This window comes from Neoarius graeffei, chromosome 11 (assembly GCF_027579695.1).
Source record: "Neoarius graeffei isolate fNeoGra1 chromosome 11, fNeoGra1.pri, whole genome shotgun sequence".
Taxonomy (NCBI): domain Eukaryota; kingdom Metazoa; phylum Chordata; class Actinopteri; order Siluriformes; family Ariidae; genus Neoarius; species Neoarius graeffei.
The window spans coordinates 6,099,951-6,120,117 of NC_083579.1; the positions used below are offsets into that span (position 1 = coordinate 6,099,951).

Below are 20,167 nucleotides of genomic sequence, written 5' to 3' on the forward strand. Positions count from 1 at the left end.
TTGCAACGTACACATTTTAGCCAGAGAGGATCGCTGGTATGAGTGAGGAGTTAAAGAAGCCATTTTTGTCATCCTGGAACGGCCATCACTGAACAGAGGTGGTGGTCTCAGCATCATTTATCAGCCACCTACAATGCAGTCCTTGGCACACTTCCCAGACAACTGAATGCACACCAAAACCCAGCTGTGTTCAGTGACTCATAGGAGAACAGAGAGAACCAACAATCCATTGATCACCCCAACGACTCTCGAGGCCGTTCACACCCAGCCCCCAGTGACCCACACCAACAGGATGACTCAACGACACCTTAGGATTGCTTTACATCCATGAGAGGATAAATACCTGATACTCCCTATTAGTCAGACAGAACTGAAGAAGACTTTCGGATGAGAGGCGAAACGTCTTCAAGAATCTTCAAGCAAGTCCGGTTGCTCTTTTTACCACCCACAGTTTACTATGACCTGGATGACTGAGAATCTTCACTGACATCTTCAGAGTGACGACAGGAATTCCACTTCATTACATCACTCCATTGTTTATTTATTTTCCTATAACTGCATGACATGAGCATTTTATTCCTTATTAAGCTCAGCTTCCAAATTATCATAGGAACTGATTCTTCAACACGTTAAATTAAACACCACAGGCTTGCTAGCTCATGATAGACAGACAGATACATACAGAGCTAGACACAGACAGAGCTAGACGGCCAGACAGAGCTAGACAGACGGTCAGACAGACACAGAGCTGGACAGCCAGATGGCCAGACAGAAACGGACAGCCAGACAGAGCTGGACAGAGACAAAGCTAGACAGATGGCCAGACAGAGCTAGACAGACAGAAACAGAGCTGGACAGCCAGACAGAATCAAAGCTAGACAGACAGACAGAGCTGGACAGAAACAAAGCTAGACAGCCAGACAGAGACAGAGCTGGACAGCCAGACAGGGACAGAGCTGGACAGCCAGACAGGGACGGAGCTGGACAGAGACAAAGCCAGACAGACAGCCAGACAGAGACAGAGCTGAACAGCCAGATAGAGTCAAAGCTAGACAGAGACAGAGCTGGACAGCCAGACAAAGCTAGACGGCCAGACAGAGCTGGACAGAGACAAAGCTAGACAGACAAACAGAGACAGAGCTGGACAGAGACAAAGCTAGACAGACGGCCAGACAGAGCTAGACAGATGGCCAGACAGAGCTAGACAGACGGACAGACAGACACAGAGCTGGACAGCCAGATGGCCAGACAGAAACGGACAGCCAGACAGAGCTGGACAGAGACAAAGCTAGACAGATGGCCAGACAGAGCTAGACAGACAGAAACAGAGCTGGACAGCCAGACAGAATCAAAGCTAGACAGACAGACAGAGCTGGACAGAAACAAAGCTAGACAGCCAGACAGAGACAGAGCTGGACAGCCAGACAGGGACGGAGCTGGACAGAGACAAAGCCAGACAGACGGCCAGACAGAGACAGAGCTGAACAGCCAGACAGAGTCAAAGCTAGACAGAGACAGAGCTGGACAGCCAGACAAAGCTAGACGGCCAGACAGAGCTGGACAGAGACAAAGCTAGACAGACAAACAGAGACAGAGCTGGACAGAGACAAAGCTAGACAGACGGCCAGACAGAGCTAGACAGACAGACAGACAGACAGCGCCAGATGGCCAGACAGGGACAGAGCGAGACAGACAGACAGCCTGACAGACAAAGACAGATCTATAGAGACAGACAGACAAGATAAACCAAAAACAAACCCTAGCACAGAGTTAGCAGTCGTTTCTACATGTAGTTTAAAGTAGTGACCTATACTCTCCGCATTCCTTGGCGTGTCCCTCAAATTTCTCTCCATCTCTCTTGCACACCCTTGCGCACGCACAAACTTTGAGCAGAGCTTTAAATAATATTCATTATCCTCAGGATTAAATTTCCTGTTCCATCATTTTCACTTCCTGTTTTTCACACTAACACCACCCAGAGCACCTATCAAACATGGCCGACTTCTTTCACACCACTTCAGATGTTCCTCAGACCGTGCTGTTTTGTCTCCTGCTTTACAGATCCCCAGAGACAGGGAGGAGGAGAACAACCACAATCTCTCTCTCTCGCTCACACACACACACACACACACACACAGAGCAAAAGCAAACTCGGTGATGACAGAGCTGCATGGCGTGTCATAACAAGTCTGAAGGAGACGGCAGGAGCTGAACAGCAGCGAGAAGGAAACACTTATTTACGGATCAGCTCTAATGCCCACAATTTGTTTTGTTTTGGTTCAAAACGCCGAGCAATTCAACGACACGTGAATAAACACTACTTTGAGTTTTCGACACCATCCGCCATGTTTTTAAACTTTCACAGAACTGCAAGGAACAGAATTATGGGATGTAAGACAGCTGCCTCCCTGTTTGAGTTGTATCTCTCTCTGATGAAAAGTCTGCCTTGCTTAAGCCGTCTCCTGTCTCTCCCTCTCTTTCTGTGCTCATAATATATATATATATATGTGTGTGTGTGTGTGTGTGTGTGTGAGCTGTCTCTTTGCTTATGCCCATCTGTCTGCTAAACCTGTCCCGTCTCTCTGCTTATGCCCGTCTCCTGTCTCTCTGCTAAAGCTTTCTCCACTGTCTTGATTCATGGCCAAGGTCTTTCTGTACAGTCCGATCTCTCTACTGAAGCTCTTTCTCCTGTCTCTTTGTCTTTGTTTCTCTACAGCTGTCTGTCTCTCTGCTGAGCGGGTCTCGCATCTCCCTCTCTCTGCTGAGCGGGTCTCCCACCTCTCTCTCTCCCGTCTCTCCCTCTCTCTCCGCCGAGCGGGTCTCTCCCTCTCTCTCCGCCGAGCGGGTCTCTCCCTCTCTCTCCGCCGAGCGGGTCTCTCCCTCTCTCTCCTCCGAGCGGGTCTCTCCCTCTCTCTCCGCCGAGCGGGTCTCTCCCTCTCTCTCCGCCGAGCGGGTCTCTCCCTCTCTCTCCGCCGAGCGGGTCTCTCCCTCTCTCTCCGCCGAGCGGGTCTCTCCCTCTCTCTCCGCCGAGCGGGTCTCTCCCTCTCTCTCCGCCGAGCGGGTCTCTCCCTCTCTCTCCGCCGAGCGGGTCTCTCCCTCTCTCTCCGCCGAGCGGGTCTCTCCCTCTCTCCCTCTCTCTCCGCCGAGCGGGTCTCTCCCTCTCTCCCTCTCTCTCCGCCGAGCGGGTCTCCCGTCTCTCCCTCTCTCTCCGCCGAGCGGGTCTCCCGTCTCTCCCTCTCTCTCCGCCGAGCGGGTCTCCCGTCTCTCTCTCTCTCCGCCGAGCGGGTCTCCCGTCTCTCTCTCTCTCCGCCGAACGGGTCTCCCGTCTCTCTCTCTCCGCCGAACGGGTCTCCCGTCTCTCTCTCTCCGCCGAACGGGTCTCCCGTCTCTCTCTCTCCGCCGAACGGGTCTCCCGTCTCTCTCTCTCCGCCGAACGGGTCTCCCGTCTCTCTCTCTCCGCCGAACGGGTCTCCCGTCTCTCTCTCTCCGCCGAACGGGTCTCCCGTCTCTCTCTCTCCGCCGAACGGGTCTCCCGTCTCTCTCTCTCTGCCGAACGGGTCTCCCGTCTCTCTCTCTCTGCCGAACGGGTCTCCCGTCTCTCTCTCTCTGCCGAACGGGTCTCCCGTCTCTCTCTCTCTGCCGAACGGGTCTCCCGTCTCTCTCTCTGCCGAACGGGTCTCCCGTCTCTCTCTCTGCCGAACGGGTCTCCCGTCTCTCTCTCTGCCGAACGGGTCTCCCATCTCTCTCTCTGCCGAACGGGTCTCCCATCTCTCTCTCTCTCTCTCTCCACCGAACGGGTCTCCCATCTCTCTCTCTCTCCCCCTCCCCCCCAGCCGGTCTCCTGTCTCACTCCCCTCCCCCTATACTGTACTTACTGTGCCATGACCCCAGAGTCAATAAGAGCTCAGAGCGAGTGAATAGGATGACAAAGTGCTTTAGAAGAGAGACAGTGAACTCATGCATACTAATCTCGCTCTCAAACTTTTTCCTCCCTCCCCGTGTCTTTCACCCAACACTGCACAGAGATTATGAGCTTCACATTTCTTCTGTATTCTCCAGGCCATCTCTACTGTGAGACTCCTGTCTCCTGTCCTCTCCCTCGCTCGTTTTTTCCTCTCTCCTCAGAGAGATCAGTTTTCCAGGACACTGGACTACAGTAATTAACGGTCTATCAGCTCATCAGTGGAAATCAGTAATCAGTCATGTCTCTAAACAGTCCAGACCAGGGTTCTCCAAAAGAGCTCAAGTAGCCAGCTTAAAAAAAAAAAAAAAAAAAGGAGGTGGCTGTGGAATTTGCGGCGGCAAGCCAAAGGCACGCCCCCAGACAAGTTTGAAATTTGCATGCCTTCTGGTGCTTTCTCAGCTTATAAATGACCATTTCCCTGTAAAATACTTATAAAATCTGTATGAAATTTCCCTCCAGATGTTTGTATGTGGGCTTGGCTTTCTCAGTGACCCTCTGTAGTACGCTGCCCGGCTCTGTAACATAACTACATACGCTACGGCATGGTCACATGATCCGGCTCAGCGACTCAGAGCACGAGAATCGATCAACAAATATGGCGTCGCTTCCGGTCATGTCAGACCCAAATCGAAGAAATTTCACGGTGGAATAATTGGATTTGCAGCAAATTATGGGCAGCGGAGACGATCTAAATTGCTTGAACATTGAAAGGCAAGTCGTTGTTTTTTTCTGGGATCGAGTAGCCGGTGCAGACCGTCTGTGTGGGCGGAGAAAACCGCCGGTCGCTGGCGCTTGTGGACGTCTCGGACAGACGTAAACAGCGTTTGTGAATGTGATGCTGCGTTTAACTTTACAAAAACACTCCGTACAGACAGACACACAGACAGATCTTAATCTCCAACACACAGACTGAGGCCATTATTAAAAAACGTTCTGTTTCCGGTCCACCGGCCGGGTGAGTGCCGTTTGTGCGGTTGAAATTTTTTTTTTTAACGCCGGTTTTTCGACATTTTTTTCAGGTTCGTAAATCTAAAATCGAACTTGACATTTCCGCATTCCCAGGGCTTTCCACTAAGGCTCATACTAGCCAGCCATGACAAATAAGTAGCCAGCCGGGGGCGGAGTAAACACAAAATAAACTCCTGTGCACACAGTTCCCAGGATTAACTGTATTTTCCACAGACCATTTATTTATTCACTTTACTCAAATACAAAGTAAAATGGCAGTAAATCTTCTTTCTTTTCTTGCGTATTGCATCATGAGGCGTTCCTGGCTTGTAAATCTCTTATTTTCGGTGCATGACACATTCACGCAGCTGAGCATGCTATGAATTAACAACGACAACGGTCTGCAGTGGGGCGACACAATTACACACTCAGCCAACATTTCTCCATTTGTGTATGAAAATACACTCCAACCACTCAGTTTGGGTTCATTTACAACCAACGGTGTCTTTTGATGCCAGCACGTAATTGAACAAGAGAAGACTGGTTTACCAGAGACAAAATAAGCGTTATCTCTGCTTCTGTTCCCTCCGACACACTACTGCCTCCACCGCGTGCGCGCGCACACACACACCGCATGTCGGGGCCGCGGATGAGTTAGGCTACGTTCACACTGCAGGCTGAAGTGACTCAAATCCGATCTTTTCGCCCATATGTGACCTGTATCCGATCTTTTATTGACAATATGAACGACACAGATCCGATTTTTTCAAATCCGACCCAGGCCGTTTGGATATGTGGTCCTAATTCCGATTCCTATCCGCTCTTTTCATATGCGACTTCAGTCTGAACCGCCAGGTCGCATTCATCCGACTTACACGTCATCAACAAGCCACAAACGTCACTATTCTGCGCTGAAGTAGGCGGCGGGTCTCTCAAAAAAGTTACAACAACATGGCGCATAATCACGGGCGCAGATAGAGGGTGGGACTCGTCCCACCCAGATTTAAATTCACCTCGTTCGGTCCCCCCCACTTATAGGGAGGAAAAAACGTCTATGCTGTCTTTCTTTGCATAAGGCAAACCTCACGGAAAAATCAAAAGACTAATTACCATTCGGTTTATTGAGGTGCACGGCAGTGTATACATAGTTGCAACAACTCACATAAAACAAAACAAAGACTGATATTCGGCTGGTTGAGCTGCGCAGACTGCACAGGTTGCGAGCTCGAGCTTGGTTGCTATGGTTACTAACAACAAGTTTGACAGGCATATCAGGGTTGGGGTTGGTTTGCTGGCAGCTTTGTCCCCCCCCAGTTTTTTGTCCCTCCCAGTTCAAAAAACGTATCTGCGCCCCTGCGCATGACATCAATGCGAGGGACGCTTCGGGCTGTGAAGGTTCTGAATCTTCTCAATGGAAGGACGCAGAGGTTAGGGAGCTGATTTCCATTTGGGGGGATGCAGCTATTCAAGCTAGATTGGATGGGTCATACCGCAACCGGGCGGTTTTACTTCCGTAAACACTGGCCATGCTCACTGCGTGTGACGTCGTCGTATCCTGCAATGCGTATGCGGAACACTTTTAGGTCGCTTTTCGTTCATACTGAGGATCACATACAAGTCGCATATATTTGTTAATGTGAACGACCTCACAAAAAAATCGGATTTCACAAAAAAAATCGGAATTGAGCATTAAGCCTTGCAGTGTGAACGTAGCGTTACTCTCCCTTGATCAACGAAGTCGGCGGGGAATTTGTGGTTATTATCGGTACAAACAGCGCAAATCGCAACTTAAATGAGTGCGGTTCAGTTTGACATTATTGTCAGTCCGTTAGATAAACATTTAATTTTATTAAAATCGAAAATTAATATTTAGAGCCTGTGGGCTACAAAAATAATAGTCATTAAAGTAGCCGGCTGGACTTAATTGTGTAGTCGGCTGTATGGCGGCAGCCGGCGTTTGTGGAAAGCCCTGCATTCCGCGCAGAATATAGAATTGAATCAGCTCTGCGCATGCGGCACAAAAATGGCAGCCGGAAGCAGATCCGGAGTTTTCAAACATTTGCTTAAGTGTGAAATTGCAAAATGGTATTCGAGCGAACAACAAAATAGTAAAGATTCAGAAAAACAAATCATTCAGTAATCATTTTAATAGTGTAATTTCATCCGAACTAGGCCTAACGCTCGATTCAGAACTACAAAAAGTCCGTGTGTTGGACATTTTAAGTACCTTTGTAAAAGTTTTGCAAATGTTGCAGTCAGCATTTAAAATGCTAACTTAAAGTTTTTGTACAAGTTTCGGTTGATTAAACTGTCATTTTATTAAATGTGTCTGCTTTTGTAATAAAAAAGTACTGAAAGAAAAAGCAAACACAGCATTGCGATTTCTTATCCATCTATATATATATATAATAATAAAAAAAAAATCTCTCCCTCCCGACTGAAAATTTTTTTGCTCACCCGGTGGACAGGAAACGGATTTTTTTTAAGGATGGCCTGATATACTGGAGCATCAGACAGACGGACAGGGTGACAGAGCCACAGACAGGTAGACCAACAGACAGAGATGAAGACAGCAGGGACAGACAGACAACTCTCTGCTTGTAAAAAATAATCAGATGGAGTTCATGAAAACTGGTATTACTGACAAAATTTCCAGCTGATCCTGTCCTGTGCTCGTTCTCTCTCTCTCTCTCTCTCTCTCTCTCTCACACACACCATCATGACTGTCTCAGAGATAAACCCTGGCGCTGATTTAGAGACGATAATAAGAAGGAACACTGCTTTTAACTACGATTCATTTATTTACCGAGATGTTTCAAATCCCTCCATCATGTCATCGTGCGTGTGGGGATTAGTCAGCACTCACAGAGAAAGATTTTTCCAGAACAATCGATGTCGGTCTGGGCCTGGCAGTAATAACTGTAATTACACAGGGTGTGGAAAATAAAATAAAAGCATTCTCTTTAAAAAGTGAAGCCCTGAGGCACAAGAGAGTATACGAGTGTCCGGACATCATTAAATCAACATGGACTGCACACTCGGTGTGTATGTGTGTGTGAGAAAGAGAAAAACCTGACCAGTCCTTGTTTTTGGACGTTCAGGACATTAAATGTAACTATAAATGGATAAACCCGTGCCCTGTTCACTACACGGCCTGCATAAACACCGCAATCAGTCCACAGTGGGCGCGTCCCAAATCACACACCCTGTTCACCACGTAGGCCGCTTAAGTATCAAACAGCAGTCTGTCATCATGTCATGGTGGACGTGTCCCAAATCACACGCTTTCACTACAAAAGCTGAATAAACTCCATCATCAGGTCACAGTGGGCGTGTCCCAAATCACACACCTTGTTCACCATTGCCCCTTTTCCACCAAAGCAGTTCCAGGGCTGGTTCGGGGCCGGCGCTTAGTTTGGAACCGGGTTTTCTGTTTCCACTGACAAAGAACTGGCTCTGGGGCCAGAAAAACCGGTTCCAGGGTAGCACCAACTCTCTGCTGGGCCAGAGGAAAGAACCGCTTACAGTACGCCAGCGGGGGGGCGGAGTTGTTAAGACCGACAACAATAACAAGACCACGAAAGATCGCCATTTTTAAGCGACGAGAAGCAGCAGCTGTACAAACGCGAAGTCATCCATTATTATTATTATTATTGTTGTTGTTGTTGCTGCTGCTTCTTCCGTGTTGTTTTTGCTTCAATATTCGCGCCAAGGTTTATGCAAACGTAGCGACGTAACTGACATATACAACGACGTAACTGACGTGGCTTCCCTTAGCACCGCGAGCTATGGAAAAGCAAACTGGTTCTCAGCTGGCTCGCAAGTTGAACGAGTTGTGAACCAGCACCAGCACTGGAACTGATTTGGTGGAAAAGGGGTACAACAAACATCATCATGTCACTGTGGACGCGTCCAAAATCACCCTATTCACTACGTAGGCCGTTTAAACACCATCAAACAGCAGCTCATCTTCAGGACATCATGGACGTGTCCCAAATCGCACACAAACACGAACTGATCCTGTTAATGGCTTAAAAATAGCAGTTTGGGGAAAAAAAAAAAAAATACTGCACTGGACTTTAGTCTTGAGCTCAGTGTGGTTGAGGACGCAGCCCTCCACGGCGAGCTGCTTGGATTCAGATCACACTCCGCTGAGAAGTGTGTGAGAGAACATGTACGGTAAGGAGTGCGTATGCAGCTGAGGGTTGTGGGCGGAGTCACTCCAGTTCAGTCGGATATTTGTAAAACAAATAAGCAGCAGTGAGAGCCGAGATCTCACCCTGTACTGATGCAAACACACACACACACACACCTTTTCTCCCTCATCTTCAGCGTCTAACCGAGTTCCTGGCTTGATTCCTGACAGCACCAGAGAGCGAACGCTGGACAGTGGAGTCATGTAGGAAGTCTGAGGGTTGAGATGAGCATTCCTGAAATTCCTCACGGCGCTCCATGACTGAGGAATTTTATTTGGGACTGAAAAACTTTCTAAAGAAAGAAAAGCAAACGAGGAGCAGCTCCTGTTTCTCCTGAAGTACCCGAACAACGTCCGATTTCAGTTTTTACATCATGACAGTTGTTCATTCGGCTGCTGGGGTTTTTTCCCCCCAGGAAAAAAAAGTGAGTCATGTGGCACTGTAACCATAGCAACACTCTTAATAGTCTAATAGTATCATCTATCTAACCCCCCCCCCGAGTCACGAAAATGCATCACACCCAGTTCACTTCACTTCACCTCACCTCCTGGCCCGTTTCTAAGGAAGTTGGAGGAAACCTGAGAACGTAGACGAAACCCACATGGACGCCGAGACAATGTGACATTCCGCACAGACGGAAACCCTAGCGAGCTCGGGATCAACCCAGGAACGGTTGGTGACGAGGTCGTTTCCCTTCGCTGCAGCTTTACAGACTTTTCAATCAGGACAAAAGAGATTCCTGAGGACCTCAGAAAGAGTTCTTGATGCTCATCAAGCTGGAAAAGGTGACAAAACTTAGCACTCGAAAAAGAGTTTTGGATTCCACAGGTCCACAGTCAGGCAGACGGAGGAAGCGCAAGATCATGGTTACCCTCCCCAGGAGTGCCAACAAGGATCAGTCCAAGAGCAAGGTGTGTCTCTATCTACTGTCCACGAGGTCACAAAGGAACCCAGGGTGACTTCTAAACAACTAAAGACCTCTCTGACACTGGCCAAAGTTCATGAGTCCATCATCAGGAGAACACTGAACAACAACAATGGTACTCTCCATAGAGAACACTGCTCACATCTATAGCTTGCTAAAGATCACGTGGACAAACCCGAAGGTTACTGGAAAAATTCTATGGATGGATGAAACCAAAATATGCAATAAATGAGAAGAAGTGGTGTTATGTTTAGAGAAAGGAAAACGCTGCATTCCTGTGAAGCATGGTGGTGGTAGTATCATGGTTTGGGCCTGCTTTGGTGCATCTGGACCAGGACAGCTTGCTGGAACAATGACTTCTGAATGATTCCAGATAATTCCATTGGAAAGTATCTTGAGATTTGTCCATCGTTCTACCAAAGATGGTTAAAAAATAAAAGTTAACGTTTGGAATGTCCAAGTCAAAGTCCTGACCTTACGCCAGGAGAAATGTCGTGTGATGCAGTTCACATGAGGAAACACATCATCATCATCCCGGAGATGAAGTCGTTCTGTACAGAAGAACGGGATAAAAAACTCCTCCGAGCTGATGTTCTTGATCTGATCAACAGTTACGCCAAATGTTCAGCTGCAGTTATTATTGCACAAGGGGTCAAGATCAGATACTGAAAGCAAGGGTTCACATACTTTTGCCACTCACTGATCCGTAACACTGGAGCATTTTCCTCAATAAATAAATGACCACGTCTTATTTGTTTTAATTGGATTCTCTTGGTCGACTGCATCGCTGTACGGCTTAAATCTGCTCACGTTCACTCAACTAATTTTCTTTCGCATCCCATCTCGCGGGGGCGGCACGGTGGTGTAGTGGTTAGCGCTGTCGCCTCGCAGCAAGAAGGTCCGGGTTCGAGCCCCGTGGCCGGCGAGGGCCTTTCTGTGTGGAGTTTGCATGTTCTCCCCGTGTCCACGTGGGTTTCTCCCCGTCTCTCTCTCCCACTCATTTCCTGTCTCTATCCAATAAAGGTGAAAAAAAAGCCCCAAAAAAATCTTTAAAAAAAAAAAAAGTGGGGGAAAATGACTCGTCAATGAAAAAAAAAGCATGATAAACACTAAAAAAAAAAAAAAAAGTGAAAAGGAAACAGAAGTGATAAAATCACAGTGATAATGAGTTCATAATTTTAGCAGATTGTTTTAATACTTAATTACGCCGTCACATGAACTGGATTATTATCAGCAGGTTGAAATGTTTGAAGTTCCTGCTTGATTTATACTACTACTACTAATAATAATAATAATGATGATGGGCGGCACGGTGGTGTAGTGGTTAGCGCTGTCGCCTCACAGCAAGAAGGTCCGGGTTCGAGCCCCGTGGCCGGCGAGGGCCTTTCTGTGTGGAGTTTGCATGTTCTCCCCGTGTCCGCGTGGGTTTCCTCCGGGTGCTCCGGTTTCCCCCACAGTCCAAAGACATGCAGGTTAGGTTAACTGGTGACTCTAAATTGAGCATAGGTGTGAATGTGAGTGTGAATGGTTGTCTGTGTCTATGTGTCAGCCCTGTGATGACCTGGCGACTTGTCCAGGGTGTACCCCGCCTTTCGCCCGTAGTCAGCTGGGATAGGCTCCAGCTTGCCTGCGACCCTGTAGAAGGATAAAGCGGCTACAGATAATGAGATGATGAAATGGTATGATGGAGTTGTACGAACAGCTTTTACCAACTAAGGTGGATTATTCACAGAAGACCCAGACAGCATCGACTGGGAACGTTAGCTGCAGGCTTTGTCGTAAGGTCCCAGAAAGTGTCTCTCATCTGCTCGCTGGATGACCTGCACTGGCACGTGGAAGCATATTGGGACATTCCAACTTTTGGTGAACATTGGGAGTCACCAGCGAACAGAACAGATGGTGAATCATGCAACGAAGTCAGTCATCACCCTGGAGATGAGCTGCCCATGGATTGAGAACAGGAGAAGGAAATATGAAGAAAAGACCCTGAAGGATGGACCGTTGCGCTGGGAGTTAAAGGAAAGGGATCCAGGATATGATGTCCAACATCGTTTGGAGGAGGGTCAACAGACATGGAGGACTTTCTACGAGAGCTTCTGGGAGTGAAGATTAGATTAGATTGAACTTTATTGATCCCTTTGGGCGGGTTCCCTCAGAGAAATTAAAATTCCAGCAGCATCATTACAGGATAAACAGAGAATAGAAAATAGAGAAAACTTCTAGATAAATTAAGTGTTTACATACAAATATAAAAAAGATGTGAAAAAGTCCATCAGGAGAGGTATTGCACATTGTCCAGTATTGCTGTTTGTCAGGCTAGGCTACTGCTCCTGCCCGTCCTCTGTCCTCCTGTTACCCCTCCTCCCCCCCAGAGAGGAGTTGTTCAGTCTGATGGCGTGAGGGACAAAGGAGTTTTTGAGTCTGTTCGTCCTGCACTTGGGAAGGAGCATTCTGTCACTGAACAGGCTCCTCTGGTTGCTGATGACGGTGTGCAGAGGGTGACTGGCATCGTCCATGATGTTCAGTAGTTTGTCCATGGTCCTCTTCTCTACCACCATCACCAGAGAGTCCAGCTTCATGCCGACCATGAAGCTGGACTCCAGTTTGTCCAGCCTGGATGTGTCCTTCTTGGATGTGCTGCCCCCCCAGCACACCACGGTGTAAAACAGGACACTGGTGACCACAGACTGATAGAACATCCACAGGAGTTTCCTGCAGATGTTAAAGGACCTCAGCCTCCTCAGGAAGTATAGCCTGCTCTGTCCCTTCCTGTACAAGTGGTTGGTGTTGCAAGTCCAGTCCAGCTTGCTGTCCAGCCACAGCCCGAGGTACTTGTAGGAATCCACAGCCTCCACCTCGACTCCCTCGATCAGAACTGGTCGTGACCTTGGTCTGCACCTCCCAAAGTCAATGACCAGCTCTTTGGTCTTCGAGGTGTTGAGCTGCAGACGGTTCCTGTTGCGCCAAATAGCAAAGTCCCTCACAGGCTCCTATACTCCTCCTCTCTGTCGTCCCTGACACAGCCATCGTAGGGTGTATCATCGGTGAACTTCTGAATGTCACACAGCTCCGAGTTGTAGCAGAAGTCCGTGGTGTACAGGGTGAAGAGAAGAGGTGAAAGGTGGTTCTAAGGAATATGCAGAAGTCTATAATATCTAGCACACTGAACATTGCTAGGATGTTTAAGATCATGTCATAATCCATTCAACTGAGATTAGCATGAATTCGCAAATCACAAGCATAAGGAGTCAAAGATGATGGTTTGGATTATTTTATCAAGCTTTTTTTTTCTTCTTGAGATACAATTTGGCCTTTTTTTTTTTTTTTTGAAGATTCATTATAAGTATCATCAGTTAAGTTTTAGATTCCGACATTTTGGATTGTAAATCTGATACGGGCGGCACGGTGGTGTAGTGGTTAGCGCTGTCGCCTCACAGCAAGAAGGTCCGGGTTCGAGCCCCGGGGCCGGCGAGGGCCTTTCTGTGCGGAGTTTGCATGTTCTCCCCGTGTCCGCGTGGGTTTCCTCCGGGTGCTCCGGTTTCCCCCACAGTCCAAAGACATGCAGGTTAGGTTAACTGGTGACTCTAAATTGAGCGTAGGTGTGAATGTGAATGGTTGTGTGTGTCTATGTGTCAGCCCTGTGATGACCTGGCGACTTGTCCAGGGTGTACCCCGCCTTTCGCCCGTAGTCAGCTGGGATAGGCTCCAGCTTGCCTGCGACCCTGTAGAACAGGATAAAGCGGCTAGAGATAATGAGATGAGAATGAGATAAGAAATCTGATACAGTCCAATAGGTTACGCTGGTCGCCCTGTTGGAGAGTTTTTGTCTGCATTCTGAAGTTGAATAAACTCATCTCATCTCATTATCTGTAGCCGCTTTATCTTTCTACAGGGTCGCAGGCGAGCTGGAGCCTATCCCAGCTGACTACGGGTGAAAGGCGGGGTACACCCTGGACAAGTCGCCAGGTCATCACAGGGCTGACACATAGACACAGACAACCATTCACACTCACATTCACACCTACGGTCAATTTAGAGTCACCAGTTAACCTAACCTGCATGTCTTTGGACTGTGGGGGAAACCGGAGCACCCGGAGGAAACCCACGCGGACACGGGGAGAACATGCAAACTCCGCACAGAAAGGCCCTCGCCGGCCACGGGGCTCGAACCCGGACCTTCTTGCTGTGAGACGACAGCGCTAACCACTACACCGCTGTGCTGCCTGTTGAATAAACTGCAGAATACAATTGTAACAATTCACAAATTTATCTGTATTGTTCGTTATTTTTTTCGCGGTCTGGTTTCCATCAAATCGTGCACGACGATTGGCTCGCGAGCGGTCCGGAATCCAACGATCCGGACGCCGGTTACAGACCTTTGGTGACTCGTTTGTTCACAACAACAAACATGGTAGCAATTTTGTGTCAATATTTATTTTCGCATTTCTCAGTATAATAGCATTAATTTTACAGCATGGATAGCGATAACGACCGTGTCCACAGCGAAAGAGAGTTTTACTACCCTGAGGAAGACGAAATAAAAGAAAACATTTCAGGAGAAAGCCGAAAACAAGCTTGTAGCAGGTTTGTTCTAAATATGATTTCCCTTTCCCCTGCGCTCTCATTTCATGTTAGAATTTGGTAAAGAAAAAAATATATTATTGACCAGCTTAAGGTCGGTCCGTATCGTGAAATACCGTGACCTCGGCCTTGAAAATACTGACCGAGGCCCATTTCACGATACGGACCTCCCAGCTGGTAAATAATATACATTTCCTACACTACCGTTCAAAAGTTTGGGGTCACTTTGAAATGTCCTTATTTTTGAAAGAAAAGCACTGTTCTTTTCAATGAAGATCACTTTAAACTAATCAGAAATACACTCTATACATTGCTAATGTGGTAAATGACTATTCTAGCTGCAAATGTCTGGTTTTTGGTGCAATATCTCCATAGGTGTATAGAGGCCCATTTCCAGCAACTCTCACTCCAGTGTTCTAATGGTACAATGTGTTTGCTCATTGCCTCAGAAGGCTAATGGATGATTAGAAAACCCTTGTACAATCATGTTAGCACAGCTGAAAACAGTTGAGCTCTTTAGAGAAGCTATAAAACTGACCTTCCTTTGAGCAGATTGAGTTTCTGGAGCATCACATTTGTGGGGTCGATTAAATGCTCAAAATGGCCAGAAAAATGTCTTGACTATATTTTCTATTCATTTTACAACTTATGGTGGGAAATAAAAGTGTGACTTTTCATGGAAAACACAAAATTGTCTGGGTGACCCCAAACTTTTGAACAGTAGTGTACGTGAAATTTTTCTAGACTTGGGAGGGAAAAAAAGTTGGTAATTAAATAACTAAACGGAAGGTTTTCACTTATTAGGATAACTGCTAAAATTGATGAAATCATTAGAATAATTAATAATTAGAGGGTTTTTCATTAATTCATGAATCCGTAAGTAAAATACATTGAATAATTGCTGTAGTTTTGCTTTTTCTTTTAAATAAAAAGGCACAAACACTACACAATCTGTGGAATTAAAAATTACAAAAAAAAAAAAAATTGGAAAGCAAACAGTTTTTCTTTTAAATCAGCGATATAAAATGTCCAGGCAGTTCATTTATAGTCTGCTGAAATGAGAAACACTAACACAGTGTTTTCACCAGAAAAAAAATTTAAAGCCCTAAATTCTGGCATGATAAAACAGACAATTGAGCGCCAACGGCACGAAGCGAAACTAGGGGGTGCGGGGGCATAGCCCTCCCGGAAAATGTTTTGAAAATGGATGCTCTCAGGTGCATTTTCAGGGTCTCTGAGAGGTTTTAGATCCATGATGATTATAGGATCGATTTTACCAGTGTTTCAATGATTTCTGACCTAAATAGTATTAATGTACACACATTTGAAATTTCACCTTAAAGTTCAACATGCAAGTTAAACTGTTGTGTTATAGATTACTGAGGTCTATGATCGATTGAAGATCTACGGGGATCCCTTAATTATCTATGATCAAGTCGTGTTGTAGCAAAAATGCGCATGAAAACATGAACAGTGGTTTGCTCCGTCTTATGCAACCCAATGAAGAGACTCGATCATCATGACCTCCTGTTGATCACAAAGGGATCTGAACCGAAGACCTGCCACCTTAAAATAAGCTGCTGTATTACTATAACTGTAATGATTTAGAATGTTTCAGATGCAATTACCGTAATATACAGTGCTGAGCGTAAATGAGTGCACCCCCTTTGAAAAGTAACATTTTAAACAATATCTCGATGAACACAAATAATTTCCAAAATGTTGAAAAGACAAAGTTTAATATAACATCTGTTTAACTTGTAACGTGAAAGTAAGGTTAATAATATAAACTTAGATTACACATTTTTCAGTTTTACTCAAATTAGGGTGTGTGCAAAAATGAGTACACCCCACAACAAAAGCTACTACATCTAGTACTTTGTATGGCCTCCATGATTTTTAATGACAGCACCAAGTCTTCTAGGCATGGAATGAACAAGTTGGCGACATTTTGCAACATCAATCTTTTTCCATTCTTCAACAACGACCTCTTTTAGTGACTGGATGCTGGATGGAGAGTGATGCTCAACTGGTCTCTTCAGAATTCCCCAAAGAAAATAATTTCTTTACGACACAAAGGTGAAGGCTACAAGAAGATCAGCAAAGCTTTACTTATCAGTCAGAATACTGTAGCAAAAGTGGTACAAAAATTTAAGAAAGATGGAACCGCAACCATCTCACAGAGACGTCCAGGTCGTCCACAGAAGTTAACACCTCGACAGGAGCGTCTTCTGATGAGAAGGTTGAAGAAAATCGGCATGCAAGTTCACTGCAGTTATCTAAAGAAGTAGAAAGCCAAACTGGGGTGACTATTTCCCGTGACAATACGGCGTACACTGCAGAGGAATGGCATGCATGGATGCTGTCCACGAAAGAAGCCTCTCCTAAAGCCCAGGCACAAAAAAGCCCACCTAGAGTTTGCCAGGGCCCATGCTGACAAAGATGAAGACTACTGGGACTCTATACTCTGGAGTGATGAGACCAAGATAAATGTTTTTGGAACTGATGGCGTCGCAAAGGTGAGGAATACAAAGAAAAATGCCTGGTGCCTACAGTGAAACATGGTGGTGGCAGTGTCCTTATGTGGGGCTGCATGAGTGCTGCTGGTGTCGGGGAGCTGCATTTCATTGATGGCATCATGAAGTCACAGACGTATTGCTCTATACTGAAAGAGAAGATGCTACCATCACTCGGTGCCCTTGGCCGTTGTGCAACATGACTAAACACACATCTAAGGCCACTGTTGGATTTCTGAAGAAGAACAGGGTGAAAGTGATTCAGTGGCCAAGTACGTCTCCTGATCTGAACCCAATCGAACACCTATGGGGAATTCTGAAGAGACAAGTTGAGCATCACTCTCCATCCAGCATCCAGTCACTAAAAGAGGTCGTTGTTGAAGAATGGAAAAAGATTGATGTTGCAAAATGTCGCCAACTTGTTCATTCCATGCCTAGAAGACTTGGTGCTGTCATTAAAAATCATGGAGGCCGTACAAAAGTACTAGATGTAGTAGTTTTTGTTGTGGGGTGTACTCATTTTTGCACCACCCTAATTTGAGTAAAACTGAAAAATGTGTAATCTAAGTTTATATTATTAACCTTACTTTCACGTTATAAGTTAAACAGATGTTATATTAAACTTTGTCTTGCCAACATTTTGGAAATTGTTTAAAATGTTACTTTTCAAAGGGGGTGCACTTATTTACGCTCAGCACTGTATGTATTACTAAGATGCACTGAAAAGAAAAGTAAGGCAGCTGCAAATTATAAAAAGTTTAAATTTTGGCACTTTATTAAATGGACTTGATTGAGATTAAAACATTTTTAAAAAGAAAAGAAAAAACTTAATTCATACATTTAAGTTTGCAGAAAGATTATGTATTTATAAACACATTCATGAAGGGAATTTGTTAATAAGTGTCAAATGTAGCATAATTTTGAATAATAACGATAAGCGTATTCGGCAGTGTGATGTCACGGTGAGCCTTGAACAAAAGAATAATCCGGAGCCGCCTTTTGTTAAACGGATCCCAGTGACATCACACTGCCAAAACTGCTCATGATTATTATTTGAAATTATGCTATATTTGGACAACTTCACTTTGTGAGAGTGTTTATAAGCACGTAATATTTCTGCAAACCCAAACTAATGAAAGTTTTCTGCGCCTTTAAAGCAGATTAATTCTCCTTGGACACAGGAAGGACGTATCCTGTCAGTCAGCTCGACTCCAGCACAGAGCAGAGAGGCGGTGAGAAGGAAGATCACAGGCCGGATCAATTCTGGCACTGAGAGAACGCTGGTGGAGACACCGTAGTGCCAGTTGTCATCGTCGTGGCGGTGGACAGAGTAGTTGTGCTTTTTGAGCCAGTTGCTGTGATCAGTTGTCTGGTTTTGTGCGCCATCGCTCAATCTTTGATCGAAGTCATAATGGTAATAGACTCGGTCAAACTTTTGTGATTAAAATCAGTCGGCTGTGTCCGTCTGGTGCGGGACGACATCAGCAGCCAATGAGATCGCTTATGATGACACGGAAAATTCCGGGATGTCTGACGTTTTCTTTCAATATTTTTATTGGATGGTTTGAACACGTGATCTTGACGCAGCCAACAGATTAGTTTGTTTACATCATACCACGCGGACATATATTAGTTTGACAGAATCGACACAAACATTGGAAAAAAAAAAAAAAGAGCGCTTGTTTAACAAAAATATCAATCAATATGTAAATGAGTCTGTTATTTGCTCTCCTATGTATCTAGTTACTTGTGGGTAGGAAATTTTAACGTATCGGTATAAATCTAAGCGTATCGGATTTTAACTAAAGCGACTAAGCGTATCGGCAGGCGATTGATATTATAGTTTATCTCCTACCCAAGCTGAAATGATTGAACCAGCAGCATGATTCTTTTAATATATTTAACCTCCTAGGGCTTAGCGGTTACATACGTGGACAGCACTTTTTAGAAATTCAGAACAAGAATCCACATATGTGGACATACTTTTTCTCAAAAAGTACATCTTATCAAAGATGATGCTTAGTTTTTATTCTAATCAGGTTCTAATAAGCCCAAATAGCAAAAAGAAATAAAAAATGCATGTAAAAAAAAAACAGCTTGGGTCTTAGGAGGTTAAATATCACTGCATACATTCCTTTTGATGGCCAAAAATAAAGTCCAACAACTATTACAACACCAAACATTAATCCCAGGGTTAATATTAATAATCCACTTTGCTGCCACGTCTAAAAGTTTCCCAGTATCGCCAAAGAGCAGGATCTTTATATCGGATCATATCGCATCACCGGTGTTTATTTCTCAGCGATATATCGCACAAACCTCTTACATACAGATTCCTCAACATGAAAAAAAAAAAAAACATTAAAACTCATGAAATAGTGAGAAAAATCATCAGGATTTGGATCAGCACCAGTTTACACCCACTCCACATCCCCAAATCCTGCACCGCCTTTAGGGAAAAACTTTTCTTTAAAGGAATTTCAGGAACTCATGCCCTCCTGTGCAGTTCACTCACCATCACCTGAGGGTTTGGAGGTGAATGCAGGGTCTCAGGAGCTCCTCGGGACGCCTGAAGAAGCGGAAACGCGCTCACTGCGGCGGCCGATCAGCTGGAAGAGGAATTCCCACTTTTCCACATTTTCCTAAAACGCTGCCACTTTTTTCCGCCCACATTCCAGATCCCGCCCCCCTGCCGCACGCTCATTGGTGGAGACGCCAGAGCGCGCGGCTTGTGATTGGTCAGAGCGCGTGTCCGTCACGTGCCTCTGGGCGGATGAACGGCGCGCGGGCCAGCGAGGAACCACGTGACCGTGTGAGCTGGCGCTCCCAAAAGTGAGTTCAATCCCAGAGCAGTGGCTTCCTGCACACTACTGAGGGCCCTAGATAGCAGAGTGGGTGTGTGTGTGTGTGTGTAGTGCACTTCATTTCCACCAGCTGATAAAACTTTTAATCCAAATCTGAACCTGAAAAAATAAAACATGAAGCAGCAACTCACTCACTCACTCACTCACACTTATTCAAGTGCACTAGTGTAGCA

The 20,167-nt window shown here is 45.8% G+C and overlaps 1 protein-coding gene across 5 annotated transcripts in view; it reads right to left on the reverse strand.

Moving 5' to 3' along the window:
* Positions 1-19,806, reverse strand: part of arhgef10 (Rho guanine nucleotide exchange factor (GEF) 10) — a 198,651-nt gene extending 178,845 nt beyond the window's left edge. For 3 of the 5 annotated variants that reach the window (XM_060933320.1, XM_060933321.1, XM_060933318.1), the window contains exon 1: positions 19,646-19,806. The gene's annotated coding sequence lies outside the window, so the exon portion shown is untranslated. Of the gene's footprint in view, positions 1-1,807; positions 1,864-19,645 lie in introns of those variants that run through there. The other 2 variants (XM_060933319.1, XM_060933322.1) reach the window with 2 other exon arrangements.
* Positions 19,807-20,167: the final 361 nt, after the last annotated feature.